The sequence below is a fragment of the Bombus bifarius genome, unplaced genomic scaffold, assembly GCF_011952205.1.
Source record: "Bombus bifarius isolate JDL3187 unplaced genomic scaffold, Bbif_JDL3187 scf7180000007990, whole genome shotgun sequence".
NCBI lineage: Eukaryota > Metazoa > Arthropoda > Insecta > Hymenoptera > Apidae > Bombus > Bombus bifarius.
In genome coordinates this window covers 1245448-1261483 of record NW_022884371.1, presented here as the reverse complement: position 1 = coordinate 1261483, position 16036 = coordinate 1245448, and the positions used below count along the sequence as shown (strand labels likewise).

At 38.6% G+C, this 16036-nt stretch overlaps 1 long non-coding RNA gene across 1 annotated transcript; it reads right to left on the bottom strand.

Annotated features, from left to right (window-relative positions):
• Nucleotides 1-2082: 2082 nt before the first annotated feature.
• On the bottom strand, nucleotides 2083-10126 carry LOC117205404. Its single transcript, XR_004487226.1, has 3 exons — nucleotides 9558-10126; nucleotides 9139-9198; nucleotides 2083-2552 (listed from the first exon to the last, which is right to left on the bottom strand). It is a non-coding gene; the product is annotated as an uncharacterized LOC117205404 (long non-coding RNA).
• Between the last annotated feature and the right edge of the window lie 5910 nt (nucleotides 10127-16036).

The following is a 16036-nucleotide window of genomic DNA, read 5'->3' as shown; positions in this document are numbered from 1 at the left end:
GTGATCGTAGGCGTCGTTTATCGTTTGCGAACTGATACGACCAAAACGTTCATGAAATATGTTATTTTTGTTGGCAAATACTATGCGATAGTTATTTGGAAAATACGTTGTATTAATAAAAAAAAAAAAAACATTCTTTTTCGCTTCGTTTTAAATCCATGGATTATTTTTGGTTTATTTGGCTACGCAAAGATTTAGTATTTCTTTCACTGCAACGAGTAGTTCCTGAAATATTATCGATTAGAGTGAAGAGAATAGTTAAACTGCATAACAAATCTAATTATCTGATTAATACTGACCTAGTTAAATATTCGTTTGTTACGAGAAGCTGAAGTACAAAAATCATACAAAAATACTTCACATTCGAACTTGTTATACGCGTAAAGAAAATTAACGACAGATATCGCATCATTAAAACGATCTTATTAACTTCACCAAACTAACAAAGATAAAATAAATAAATGAAATTACAACAAGGATAACCAATATGAATAACCGATAATCAATAATACATGACAGAATAATATCATATGTATAATAAAATAATATACCTATTAAAAAATCAATGAAATAACAACGTACTCACAGAAAGCAAATGATCTCGAGATAACGAAGCCATGAATGCAAAGATTACTTTGTGCCAGGACCGGCTCCTGAAAAACTGGGTCGTTGGCGTGTAATTTGACGGACGGATAATGCGATGTTAATAGAATGGAATATTGGCCAGCCGTGTTCATAAATCATGGTTAATTTGGCACAGCCATTCGTTCTAGCAAGCCTCTACTCCACCTCTTCTTCTCTTCTTTATCGTCATCGACTTCCCTCATATTTTTTCCCTTCTTTAACCCCGGATCCTCCGACTACCGATCGTGTGGCTCCTGTCGGCCGAAGGAAGATCGTAAAACGGAGCACTCAGACCTGGTGCTCGCTCCAGATACTTCTATTCCTGTCTCTCTTTCGCCATTTGCACGTTTACGTCTTTTTGCCACGCGTTTGGCCATTACGTTTCTTGCACGGAACATTTAGGGGCAGTATTCGCCGGAGAAAAATACGTTTTGCGTACTCGTTTTTGGTTTCAAAATTTATTCGTGGGATGAAAGAGATTGGTATATTAGTAGATTTTTTACTTCTCACCGATTCCATTAGTTTTACAGATATTTTCATTGCTGTGCTATGAATTTCTTCGGTGTTGGGAATTTGTGTTTATCGTATTTTGATCGAAATTGGTGAAATATTTGGCGATTAGTGGAAATTGGAAGAAGCAAAATTAAAAATTCTTTCGACCCTGGTACTTGTAACTAACGTTATATTTATTTTTTTTTTTTTTTTCATGGTAAAACGTGGAAGTCTATTTTGGTATATTCTGAACTTCTTCGGTTATTATAATAGTTCAGATTAATTGTGTTCAGATGATAATTTTGATAATCGATGGAAATTTACGATATCTGGCAGTTGTAATCTATCTTTCATTTTTTTAACAAATCGTCGAATTGTGCAATATGATGCTATCTACTGTACTAACTACTGCAGTGTGATAGTATCTATTAGTGCTATGCTGTCTACTACTTATAGTATGTGACTCATGTACACATATAAACGCGTGTTCACCTCGTTATAATATTCCTTCTATCTAATTAAACGCGCAGACTGTTACGAGTAGTCCTTCGTCGAAGCTATTAGTTCCGCCGCCGGGTCAGAATTGCGTTCTCATCGAACACGACAGGTGGACAAGCTCCATTGGCTTATAATCGATCGTTGGCAAAATAACAGTAACTAGGATCAATTTGAGCGATGAATTTGATCTTTCAAATTTTCATTATTCACCGTACTATATGCCATAATTCTATTCGCGTGGAATAGAAATTATTAAATTATTTCAAATTATAATTGAGCGGTACTCCCTCCAAATTGATGTTTCTATTATATCCAATGAACATTCTTTATACATATTACATAGACATTAATTCCAATTTGATCATTAGACGATAAAGTAAAACTTAAAAAAGAATGTTCGTTCGTTCAAAGCAACAATACATCGATTTTTCATTATTAAAAATTAAAGTTATATATAATAGAGATCGTTTCTTGCATATTAGTTTTTATTTGGCCGCTGAACGACGAAAGAAGACTCGAGAAAGAATATTATACTAGAATAAACCTACTTTCGAATGAGACTCTCTACTCTTTGACTTCGTATTTCCATTAACACCTATAAACTGTTCTCCGTTCGTAAAAGATTAAGAATTTAAAATATACGATAGGGAACGTTGTCCATTTGATTACTAAACAATCGAGGAAAAAATGGGTTGAACATTGGATCGACTTCTTTTGAAATGACCGATACCAGCGAGAAATTCTCGCTAATGCTATCACTCTAAAATTATCCTTTGCTTTGAATCGGCTCAGGCCGATGGTGCTTCGTTTAATTCCATTTTCGTTCTGTCGTAGACAATGATGTCACGACGTCGGCCACCGGCTCCATGCCGGATGTTGTTCTTCAATTAATGTGTGCCTTATCGCAACGCCCGTAAGATTCCCACCTCCGGCTCTCCCTGGAAAAAATCTTATTCAGCAATCACGATCACGAAACGCAACACTGCCCCTCCCCCCGACCGTTCTCCCTTTTGCATCATAATTATATCTGGACTTCCTAGGAAGATCAAACCTTTTTAACTCCGTCCGCATTATTTCAAGAGATAAAGAGGAACTGTTTCAGGAGGATGTTTAACATAGAATGAAAACAAGAAATCATGTATATATTAGCAACAAGAATTTCGTTGGTATTTTGCTCAAATTCGAGATACTTTTTACGTTAGAAAAATAAAATTGGGTTAAAAAATGATTTGCAGCAGGATCAAGCCGTAGAACACAAATGACAGACTGAAGATGATAGAGGTGCGAGTGAAGAATTTTTCATTGATTTTTCGTTTTATTGAAACAGTTTCTCCGCTTTAGCAACAGTCGAACGTTTCCGTAAACGCGGAGGTTAGTGTTTACACAAATGAATCCGCCGTTGTTCCGGCTGGATAACAGGAAGAAAACGTTCGATCCGCTGATTCGCGCAATTTGCCATGTAAATTCGATCGTAGCATGATTACACGGCTTACGAGCGAAACCGGCCGATCGTTCGACGACCAGTCAGCTAGATGATGTTCCGCTGATCGATCCTGATCGATTATATTCGATCGGTATGTAGATACAGATCCTTCGAGATCGTGGCAGATGGCCTATGGCGTATCGAGGCCATTATGGGGCTGCTCGAGAATCCGTAATGAAATTAAAAATTAAAAGGGAGACCCGTTCTTCGCCGAGGACTTTTCCAAGAACGGTTCCAAGAACTTTTATCGATTAACATTTTCTTGCTTGTTTGGTATTTTAATGGACGAGAATGAAGTTTTTAGTTACTTTTAGCGTTATTAGTGTGGTAGGCAGTTGCAGTAAGTTGTGTAGAAAATAAGATAAAACGAAGAAGGTTACTATTATTTCACAGAATAACGAACAAAAGAAACACATTGTTTCCATCGTTTCTGATCCAATCGTGTATTTTTACTGTTAACAAATTTCTTAATGTTATGAAAATATGAAAGATTTCTCGCTTCAGTGTTGGGATAATATTTTCCTAAAATATATTAAAAACAGTTTTGTATTAATATAAATTAATAATAAATATAATTTTATATTGATATTGAATCTAGGACCGCAACACGAGTAATGAAGGTAAATGTATATATATAATACGAAAGAAGACACTATGTATGTATAATGTTTCTTTGTACTGGAAACACACAGTCTATCGAAGCATCAATTATTACGACAAATCTCGTTTCTATTGATCGTTTCCATGGCGAGATTCGAAGGATATTTACCTGCTGGATGCTGTTTTTTGTCGTATAAAATACGTTCGAATACGTCGAAACAGGAAGAACCGGCGAACAATAAAAAGTTTTCGCTATGCGATTCGTTTTAATGGAAAACATCCGCGTGGCCGGATAAAAGTGATGTTTACAAAAAATACGTAATACACGTGGTGCACGCCGGCGAAATAGAGGTTAAGCGTCGAAATTAAAGCGGAAGCACTGATTCTTAGCAACCAGAGTAGCAAGAGAACAAGTTTCAATTAGGTTTACATCAGGTTTGAGCTTAGCTTTGGATTATGATTGTTTTAGCTTTAGGTTAAGTTCGCTTCAGTCAAAATTAACCATCGATTCTTTGCAATTTCAAGAGAAAAAGAGGACAAGTTTGGATTAAGTTTAAACAAACTCGAATTAAGTTTACATTAGATTTGAGCTTAGCCTCGAATTATGATTGCTTTAGGTTTAGGTTAGGTTTGCTTTAATCAAAATTAATCACCGATTCTTTGCAATTGCAGGAGGAAAAAGGAGACAAGTCTAGGTTATGTTTAAGCTAGATTCCACTTAGAATAGCCTTTTAAAACTCCGTGTACTGGACGAGGAAGGAAATAAAAAAAGGATAGGTTAGATTAGTAAAAATTGAAGTAGAATCATTGATTCTTAGCAAATGGAGGAAAAGAGAAGACAGGTTTCGTCTAACCGGCGACGAACGTCGTTGCGCGATCTAGTGACGCAGCCAGACGGAACGAATTATTCTAATTCGTTCAGTATTCGGACTGGCGCGTCTCTAGGAAACGGCCATTAGGCTTTTAGACGTGCCTAACCGGACCTAGACAATGGCTCAATTAGCGAAGGAGACCGACAACGAGCGCAATCATTCAAATACGTTTTCGCCCTCCTTCTTCTTTCCCTACTTCCACAACTTCCGATCAAAGCTTCCGCTTGTGATTGCTTCAAAAGACTATTGTTTGTCGATATTAAATTATTAAATTGACTACATTGCTATTGGCTACGTAACCAATTCATACTTAACAGATATTGCTACTTCACTGACATAACGACGATGCCGATAATGTGAAAATTAGATTGTTAAATCAATTGAATTGTTATTGACCATTTTCTATTTCACCGACACAATTACAGCAACATACTAATAACGATAAAATTGTCTTTCCTATTGTTAGCATGAAAAAATAAGAAAGGTTACCGTATACGGTTAATCGTAAAAATCTTCGCGAATCTTATAAAAGCGTCATTTTTATTTAAACAAAATTTTCTTGCTAAACTTTAATGAATTTCTGAACATATCGGTTACGTGATAAGACAACCACTGTACCATACAGTGAATGAAAAGACCTTCGTGTAGGAAGGTATATGAAGGAATAAGGTGTACGAAGACCTTCATGAATGGCTATAAATAAATTTTCATACGTTTGTAATGTTTTCTTTTTCGTAATGAAACACCTGATAAAATATAATCTCAATATGAAGCCGTGTTGTTGCTACGGTATTGGAAAAATAAATAGTTTTCGCGCTACGGTGGGTAACTTATAAAATGGTGCCAACGTGTATATAATTGTAGCTTTGATTAATGATTTTACGTCTTACAAACGAGCAGAACATCATACTTATTAATATAAAGTCGATGCGATGCGTAACGAACGTATGCCTGAAACCGTGAAACGGCGCATCCGCAATATTCTGAATTAATTCTTCGTTTTAATTGTTGCTGTTTAATAATGCAGCGAGTCCTCTCTTTCTAACGTAGATCACGATATTATATAATTAATTACGGTTGTTACGAAGTGTGTACACCGACAACTTGTTATTAGATTCGACTTGTTCAAAGTCGAGAGACTCTGATGTTTCTACTAACTAATTGCCATTAATTCTCACTTCCTTCGTCAAACTAACGACAGATTGGGGTGCTTTGATAGTTTATCTTATGGTGTTAATATTTCATTTCGATAACTACCTTTACACGTTATCCTGTAACTGTAAATGTTAATTCTACATTTAATAGACAAGTAAGAGTAGATTTAGATTACGTGTATAAAGGAGAATTCGTTTTACTGGAACAAGATTTTATTTAATACTCGAGTAACTAAACACCTGCTGATTGAATCTACTAATGTGAACGTGAACTCTTATATAATATAATAAAATTATTCTCCTATGCTCGATGTCTAACGCAACAATCAGATTCAGATGAGTGATCTTCCATTGTATCGACATCTACTTTTATAGTCAAAAAGTACTAATTCATTGGCATGAAGTATCTCTCACTCTCTAAAAAGTCAATCTTATAGTAAAAAATATTTCTATCAAGACACTAATAAATCAATCTCCAAAATTTGATTTTAATTTCAAGTACTACAAACCTTCCAACTATTTATACCTGGTACAAAAAACAATACCAAAAACATTCTAAAAATTCATTTCATACAATACAAATATCGAAGCGAATTTAACCCTGCTGCGATGCTGAAATTTTCATATTGTTATATTATCTTTATAATTTTAGCGGAAAAAAGGGGATTTCTAATCTCGTAAGAGCACATTAAAAAGATCCTGCATTCCCGTGAGAAATTTTTCATATCTTGTTCAAGCCTGAGACATTTTCTAACGTTAAAAAGCTGCAATTGCATCTTTCTGCGATCGTTAACGAACAAAGAGTATTCTACGTGTATTTTAGCCTTTTAAATACTGTAATAAACTGAGGAATTGTAATGCAAGTCTTGTTTCAAGGCCGCCAGGCTTAAATAAAACTATCTATCTATCTATTTATGTAATGAGCCCCGTATTTTATTCCCTTAGACTTTTTCTTACAACCGAAAGAACGCAATAGAAATAGAATTTCAAGAAAAGGAAAGGAATGATTTTGCAAGGAACAAACTGTCCTATTACGAGAGCACGCGTGGCCCCAAGCCAGAAGCTTGAATTTCCTGGATGGTGACTTTTTCCCTGCCGCGAACAAGGTCGTAACAGAGATCTCACGTTTCGTGAATGGAGGGAACATCGAGGAGAAAAAGGCAAAAAGGGATATATACACGATAGTTTACGATGAACGAAACGAACGGAGCTCTCGGTCGATTCGTCACCGTCGACGACGACGGAGGAAGTGAACGGGTGGAGGGTTGGGGACAAGTTAAAGTATTAAGTAGCCGTCGCTGCGTCCGCTGTCAGTCTCCGCTCTAATTAATCGTAATTGACGGCCGCGCGAAGCCTCGCACATTGCTCGCAGCGTGTGCATCGTGCACTCCTTCTCTTTTTCTCTCCATCTCCTTGTCTCTCCTTGTTGGGCACCGTGTCGTGCTGCATAATCGTTCCGAACCTCCTCTTCCGTTCCTCACTCAAATCTGCCCCGCGAGCCAGACCACGGTCCTACACGTCTGTCTGATTTTTCCAGCATTTTTCGACGTTACACATCCAGCGCATCTTTGCCTAAGAGTTTTACGATGGTCGTCGCTTCCAAAATTTTAATTGAGAAATGAATGTTGTGGCAATGCGAATACGATTTCAAGCCTGAAACAAATCCTTTTTCTTATTCTTGTATAACAAGTATAAATTTTGTCAGTGTAGCAGACTGTTTTTGTTTCTAACTTCTACGGTATTCGTTATGAATAAGAAAAATTTGGGTCGTGAAAAGTAATCCGAATCAAACTCAATACAGCAGTTTTAATTGCTTGGCTGTGGAAGTCAAAGTTAAAAGCTGGATAATATTTAGCTTAAACCTAATCAGAATCTGACTCCTAGCTATAGTTTCCAATGGAACTGAAGCTAGTGATTGTGTTATCCTACGAATGAAATTAACCTGGTTTAATAGTTTTTGACTTACTGAATCCATTTAAAGACTTTAATTTATTTAAGTTTGAGAATTTGGAAGGATTTGATTCCTTAATATTTCTAAGTCTATGTATACCGCAATATCAGAAGAGGATTTCTTCTGTAATATGTACAGAAATAGCTATATCTCTTGGCGAATTTAATTCTCAAATTGCTCGATTAAATATTAACAGCTCCAAGAAAGTTATAACGCTCGAATAATTAGACCGATTACCTAGTGGTGGAATCAATTAATCTAGTTTCAGAAGTGGGACAAGGAACTAGCAACGAGGCCAGTACAGATACCAAAAACAATATTTCAATTACAAAATACTTGCGAGTCAACGTCAATCTAATTTCGATGAAGAAATAGTTAATTGCTGCAAATGCAAGCGACTATTAGTGGACGTCTAACGTTCGAGATTCCAACGGACGGGTGGATAGAGATAGAACAGAATTACGTAACTTTGTACCCAATTTGCATGATTAGTTCACCCATTTTTCTTCCTCGACTGACTGGTTCACACACGGTCCACGCGCTAGATACTGGATTCTCACGGTACGTACGCCAATTGGAGTCAACTCATCTAAATACTCGTACTGCCCACCATTTGACGAAGCTCGAGGAGGCCCATTATGTAACCAACGTGGTCAATTTTGCCCCGCATTCGCCAATTGTTCGTTCCTCGTTTCTCGGGCCTAACCGATTTGGAATTGTTTTCGTCAATCAACTAATATTATAATTCTTATGTTAAAGAGTTACGCACTATGGTATCCTAGCTGATGAAGACTGTTCACCGATTTGTAACTGTTTCCATTAATCGACATTATAATCCTTATAATAAAAAATTATGGATGTCTGAACTAATCTGGAACCGTTGTAAGCCTCACAGTAAAGAAACATAATATTTGTTTGGTAATGATAGTTTACCCGGAACACTGTTAATTTATCATGCTTCTTAATAGAAAATAGAATAGAATTCTTCAGTGGAGAACATATATGGCAGAATGATTTTAAATGATTTGATATTTCTCGTTATATATCTATAAATAGAATTATATTGTGAAACCTTGAAAAATGTCAATATTTTCTATGATAAAATTGCATAGAATAGAGTGACCTACATATGGTACTTATATGTCGAGTAAGAGTAGAAGGAGTATAGCGCAACTTCTTTGAAAAATCCTCAACCTGTAAGCACCGCAATGAAACCGCGAAATCGTATTGTGCAATTGTTGGTTGCGAGCACGAAACGTGATTTTTTGAAGACGATCAGAGGCCGATGAACTACTAACTTCGCTCGACATAACCCCCAAGATACAGAGTCAATTTACATCATATGTACGCATCCAAACACTCCTTCGATCTTACCTGAATCACAATAAACCCATTCGGAATTAATTACATCAATTCTTAGTAAGATTCAATAAGCACAACTTCTAAAATACAAAGTCAACTTACACTATATGTACGCATCTAAACTCTCCGTCATTCTTACTCCAAACACTCCATCGATCTTACCTAAAATCACAATAAACCCATCCAAAATTAATACGCTCAATTTTTAATAAGACTCAGTAAACATAAACTCTAGAACACAAAGTCGACTTACACTATACGTACGCATTCAAATTCTCCGTCATTCTTACTCCAAACATTCCATCGATCTTACCCAAAATCACAATAAATCCATTTAGAATTAAAAAGATCAATTCTTAATAAGATTCAATAAACATAACCTCTAAAACGGAAAGTCGATTTACATTATACGCACGCATCCAAACTCTTTGTCATACTTACTTCAAATCGCAATAAATCCGTCCAGGACCACACGATTAAAGAATAAAATCACCGTATCGATGAATCAAAGAGAAACTTACTACAGAAAAATGTTTTCTTAGTGGCACGCGTACTCGATTACCGCGTGAATTAACACACACCTGTGAAACGCGCTAACTGGCCCTCGCAAAGGTTAGTCGATTGCGCGCGCGCATTTGCTACGAAAGTTTGCTACGAGCTTCAGCGTAATGATATGGTTTTCGGTTTCTGTATTGAAACACGATTCTCAGTGGGGTAGGTCAGCGTTATGGTGTGCGTACGTTGTGTGTTGGTGTGTGTAGACAACACGGGAGGATTACACGCACACGCGTCGACGCCGCGCGTCGAAAGCGGCGAACGCGCGCGTAATTTGTCGTAGGAAAACAACGTCCTTCAGCTGTCGCGTCGGTGATTCTGAATGGATCCCGCTGGTGACTGAAGGAGATTCCAGCTGTTCGTGCGTACACCAGACTCACAGCGTGAACGTCTTTTTCAACATGTTGACTTTCTTTCATTCTTCCTTTGGAATTTGCTCTTTTAGCGGTGTATGGCAATTAAGATGGATGGAAAGTACTTCTTTGATAATTAAATGACTCGTAACAAAAACGACGCTTGTTCGTGTTTGTCTTTTCCCAGGAAAACACATAGTGTGTCTAATTTCTGTTTTAATACATTTCAATTTTTTAAACAGGATATTCGTCGTATTACACAATTACTGTAGCCTGGAGTTATAGAATCACAAGTACAGTTATTTTTGTACAATCGCTTAACTTCCATTCAACGATAAGCGTAAACATAGAAAATATGGTATTTCAATGATGAATATAGTAAGTAAAACGAATGGAGTATACTTCTTCGTTAATGTCAAGTGTTGGATTATTGCAGGTCTTGTAATGTGATTTTTTGCTTTATAATGTTGACTTCGCTCCATTTCCCTTTGAAAATCTGGTCTTTTGATAGGAACCAGTATTCACTGATGTTCTTATTCGCTACGATAGTTCGTCACGGATGAAGATATTAGGACGGTTAAAAATTCAGTTTTCCTAATTTCGATATTGAATCTCTCTGGCCGTAATCATATTACAAAGTTGTCCTTTCCACAGTACCGCTTGCAACGGTGAAGCTGTGGCTGTCCGCTGCACCGCTTAATTCCTGTCTAGAATTACAAGCAGCCAACGATCAACTCCATAGTCGCTCACCTGACACTGTAACTGGCATGCTCTCTTACCTCTACGTACACTAACATTTCATTATGTAAATCTTAAAAATACAACTTCAAAAATTACGAACTTTCCATTGAATTTCAAGTAACACCATTAATATAAAAACACTATTTCCACAGTACCCTCAATGTACGCTTATTATGCTACGTTCAACGTTTTACGAGAAGCGAGAAGAACGTGGCAAGTCGTATCCTGTAATCCAACATAATCCTTCTGTAAAAAAAAAAAAAAAAAAAAAAAACAGTGGAGGAAACGAGGAAGAGAAACAAGTTATCATAACGACGTTACGTTTACGTTGCCGCCGCCTAATCCCATGAATTCCACCCCAGGGAAAACAGGACGCGTGTCAACCCCCATAAAGTTCTCCCAGCGTGTTTCATTGGACGAACGACTAACCAATCGTCTGCACGAAATTCCATGGTGTCATTGTACCGAAAAGGGGACGAGATCTCCGACATATGTTTGGTGGGCTAGAGATTCAAGGGGAATTTCTATGGGGCGATGAACGAAATTAGGGGTAGATCGAGCACGTTGTAGGTATACAACGGTATGGGGAATTAGGAGAATCGTATTTTTTGAGCCTGACGCTCTCGACCATTTACATAGAGTTCTTCTACTTAAAAATTTTTTAATTTAAATCTTTTTAAATTTCCATTTTAATGTTACGTATATTTTTACCGTCTCTCTTAGCCAATTTTTAATTTCATCTGTAAAGAAAAATTTGTCGAAATGTTATTTTAACAATCCAAGCTACGCATGTTAAAGCTGTAGAACTATTAAAGTGATATTAAGAAATCATCATTAATACACGGAATTAACAATTGATTAAGCAAGAAACCAAATTAAGAGCAATTCCTTCGTATCTCTTATCTTGTAACTCTCACAAAAATCCAAACCCAAACATATCATAACGCAGTAATGATTCATTATCTTTCTTCGGTATCTTGAGAAGTGTACAGTACCATTTTCTAGAATTACAGTATTGTTTCATAATATATCCTCTAACTTTAGAAATTTGTCTCTATTTACTACTACAATTCCAACACCAGGCAAACCTTTCAAAATCTGCCTAATCACCCTGTCAAACGTATACACATTCATCGACGACATGGTCACAGTTTTCCACGGACCGGATCTCCGGTCGTTGAAACAGTTTACGGGTCCGCTGACATATCGCACCATCGGTCCCATGGCGGTCGATGGGCGCGCATTACCGCCGTATCTCTGTCGCGTGTCAGTCCAAGGAGAAATTCGATTCATAAACGTCAAACACGTGCTACGAGCTATTCCCACTAGGCGGCCATCGTGTCGTCTATTGTGGTGTCGGTGACAATTTCTGACGACGTGGATAATAGTGAAAACCGTATAGAACGGAAGGCAGAGAGAAGAGGGAATTTCTATGACTATGAAAGATGGCGGGATATGGAAGCAGACGGCGTACATAGTTCGATAAACGCCTGCAGCCAAACGGTTCTATCTTCGATACGATCGGTAGTTACTTAGCACTTCTCTGACGCTCGTTCGATCGTTATCGCCGCTTGCGAACCGGCCCTGCCCCCCTCGTTGGCCCGTTAAATTTATTGCGGGCCCCTGCGGAAAAGAGGCTGACGGCCCATCTGCATCCCCCTTCCTTCTTCACCCTTTCCTCTTCCTTGCCATTCCGCTGCAACTCTTCCCTTTCATCCCTAGCTGTAACGCGTTATGTACGTAGAATACGAGACAATACGTCTGGCTTAAATGCGCAAAATGTACACGATATTAGTCCTGTAACCATAGAGGATAAATAATTGTTCGTACGATAGTTGTGCGATTAGAGAAATTTAGTAGAACGTTCGAATTTTTTTTTTTTTTTTTTTAATTGAAGTTCTTTGCTGGTTTGATTTAAATTTGTAGGCACGATATTGGTTCGCTTGAATTTTTACTTGAGTGTTAATCGTATTTTTAAGGATTTTAGTAGGAATGTATCTTCATCTTTTTTTTTAGTTATTAGACGAAGTTATGATGTGTTCTTACTATTGGCAATTTCTTACGTATTTCTAAATTTGTTGCACGTACGCGGAATGTATATAAAACGTACTTGGGTAATTTAGATCAGAGATCTGTTCTTGACAGATTTCAAGTTTGCTGTTACACTGATGCGATTCACAGGTATCGTTGGTTCGTTTTCGGTGAATTCGGGGGATCGAGGACAACCGTTCTGGGAAGTTTAAAGTTTTTCGACCACAAGACCACCGAGAGATTATTGCTGGACCGTCTGGACCATTTACATTTTTACATATTAACCGGGCTGATCGTGACCAAGGATAAGATAGCTGTTAGGTGCAGAGGAATGGAGGTTTCGCGAGAGGCAATGCTAATTGAATGGAAATTAAATATTAGAAAAATTCTGTACAAATTTCGCAAGGCCCTCTGTCGCTCTTGCGATTAATTTTCGTCCAAACGAAATACTCCACTAAGAAACTGTATGACTACAAAATTACTAACTGTTAATAGTAGGCTGAGCCACTAAAAGCAAAAATTTATATCGCTTTAAATATTCGATACTATCTTCGGAAAAATAGTATTCGGCTCAAATCGTAAAATTTCTCAAATTTTTACAAAATTCAAAGATACAACGTCGGATGGAACGATCTGTCGTCCCTTTGCGGAAATGAAATTTCTCCTGCCGTATTCTTTATTTTCCCAATAATTTGTGGAGGACGATTGACGAGCCGATCGAAAGAAAAGCAGAGAGACCTGTCGAGGTGCAATTATTCGCGAGATTCGGTTACGAGAAGCGACGTCACGCGCTAAGTCAGAACGGGAGAGCAACACGAGGGGGCCCAGGAACGTCGACACTATGGAAGAGAGGGAGGATGTAAGGTGACACCTCTGGGACAGGTCTGGCTTCCCGTCAAGAGCCCGTCCGAGATAATCATATTCATAATTCGCGAGTTCGCGGAACGTGCACCCGCGTCGTGCAAGAAAAGGACACATTGTGGCGAAAGGTGACAGGCTATTTTTATTTTAACCCTAGAAAAATTCTCCCAGCTGTTCTCCTCTCCTCTAATCATTAGCCGTTGAAAAAGCCGATAATGTAGGAAGATCGTCGCTAACCGTTCATTTTCTCCATGCAGAAAATTACACGTATAGGAACGTATGTACGTTATTTACGCTTTCTCTTTTTCTGCTCGACGATCTTCCAGTTTGAAGATTTTAGAGTACGATGAGGATGAAAGGACAGATGTCCTGTAAGTTATGAAAAGATTGTAAATAGTTATCTTTGCTTGGAATCAAAAGCTGACGCTATTTTTGTCAACAGGATTCCGATCACCTGTGGAATACACTTTGAATTTATCAAGGGTTTCTTCTCAGTCCGAATAACTTTGCTCGCACACCAAAATGAATAAATAATACTTTTTTGGTTATCGTTAACCATCATCGATGACGCAAATTGTCTTTGGTTACGAGTAAATAATTGGCAACGATATATTCTACTAGTAATCTTATTGGTAAGAATATAGATACTGACGATCAGTATCGGTGCAAAGAATTGTATGCTTATCACTACAGGCGACGGAATTTCTTTTAGTTACCAATGACCGCTATCGACGATGAATATCTTTTTTAATAAGCGATAAGCATCATCAAGGCGACGAAATATTTTCGCTTTGAAAATTTACTGTGGCGGATCGGTATCAATAGGACGCCGACAGGTCGAGGCATCAACGCGGCGCAACACCTCCCGGGCGATCCGCTGGTACCAACCGCCAACACTAGAGGGCTACGACGACAACGAGTCCGTCTAACTCGCTAGCGGTCGAATATACGAGCGATTGATACAAATACCGCACCTAGCGAGACTCCCTCTACGTCTAAGGCAGAGACTACCGGGCATAGCCTTACTGACGAGTCCACCGGTAGTCCCGGGACGAAACGCACAACTCTCTTTTCATCCGCCACATTACCATTGGTAAAATTCCAAAATCAGCAAATCGGATCTTCGATTTCAATATACAAAAAAAAACCAACGTGACCATTAAATGTCAAAGTTTGACGTATGTAAAAGCCGGACGATAAGACAAATGCTACTTTACTCCAAAGAACAAGAGGATCAAAGAAAATGAACGCAAACGAGACGAAGAACAGAAGGGAACACCAGGAAGGGAAGCAGTATAGAACGTTGAAAAGAGAAGGAGAGAAAGGGAGAAAGAGATAAAAGAAGAGATGGGAGCATCGGGAGCAAGACGTCGACGGAGTGGCGGATTAGAGGCGGCTTCTCGGTGTATAGCGAGCGGTCCTATTGTCGGGCCGCATAATACGGTTATGATTTAGTTTTGGGTCGTGAGGATCGCGTTGAACGAATGAACGAGAACGGACCAAGTGGGGCCTGCCGTACATTCTGTCTCACTCTGTGCGGTGGATGTTGGCGTTGGAGAGGGGCCCAGAGCTGTTGGTGTCGGGTTACGAACGGGGCCAGGGCTCCGCCTGGACATCCACACGTCCTCGTATCCGCGGACCCACACGCAGTCGGGCCCTTTAAGCGTGCCCATAACTGCGTGTACCGAGGGCCACGATCACGCGTGTCCCTTCTCTAACGTCCCTCCTCACTAGCCCTATCTTTACTCTTGTTCCATTTTTATATTCTTTTCTTTTGTGGAAAGTGGGCCATTTGGGTTTGTAGCTTTTGAGAATTCGCTTGTGCCAGATTTCAGGCGTTATTTTCCATACTTTCTTTATTTAACCTTCTGTCTAGTTATATCTTCGTTTCATTTGGATGTTAACAAACGAATTAACACTAACTTAAATTTCCTTTCTTCTACGTTCCTAAATGACTTTCCCACTCTATCGTTTCTATTTTCCACAGCTGACAATTATTCAACTTATAACATCTATCTACATATTCACTATGATTCGTCGCCAAGAGATGATACGATGCATAATTTTTCTCTACCAAACGCGTACCCGGTGCATCTTAACGACTCAGAAACGTTCCTTCCTTTACCAGAGCTTATCCGACGACACGTCCGATTAATCCAGAAAAATTCTCTTTCCATATCGTTCCATTCCTTCCGCATTTTCACCTCCACTGTCTACTTTCCTTAAGAACCCTCTACAACCCAACCCAACGTCGATACTTCTCCAACCCTTGTTGCCGCTCCACGAGGTGGACAAAACAAAAGGACCAGTCGATAGTCGGAATTAAGCGATCTGACAAATTGCCGGGCAAAGGGTAAAGACGACGATCGGCTCGAGACGCGAATCTAGATAACCAACACACCTCTACCATCCACCACCAAAAACAACACCAAGAGACCAACATCTTCAAACCTGCCCAC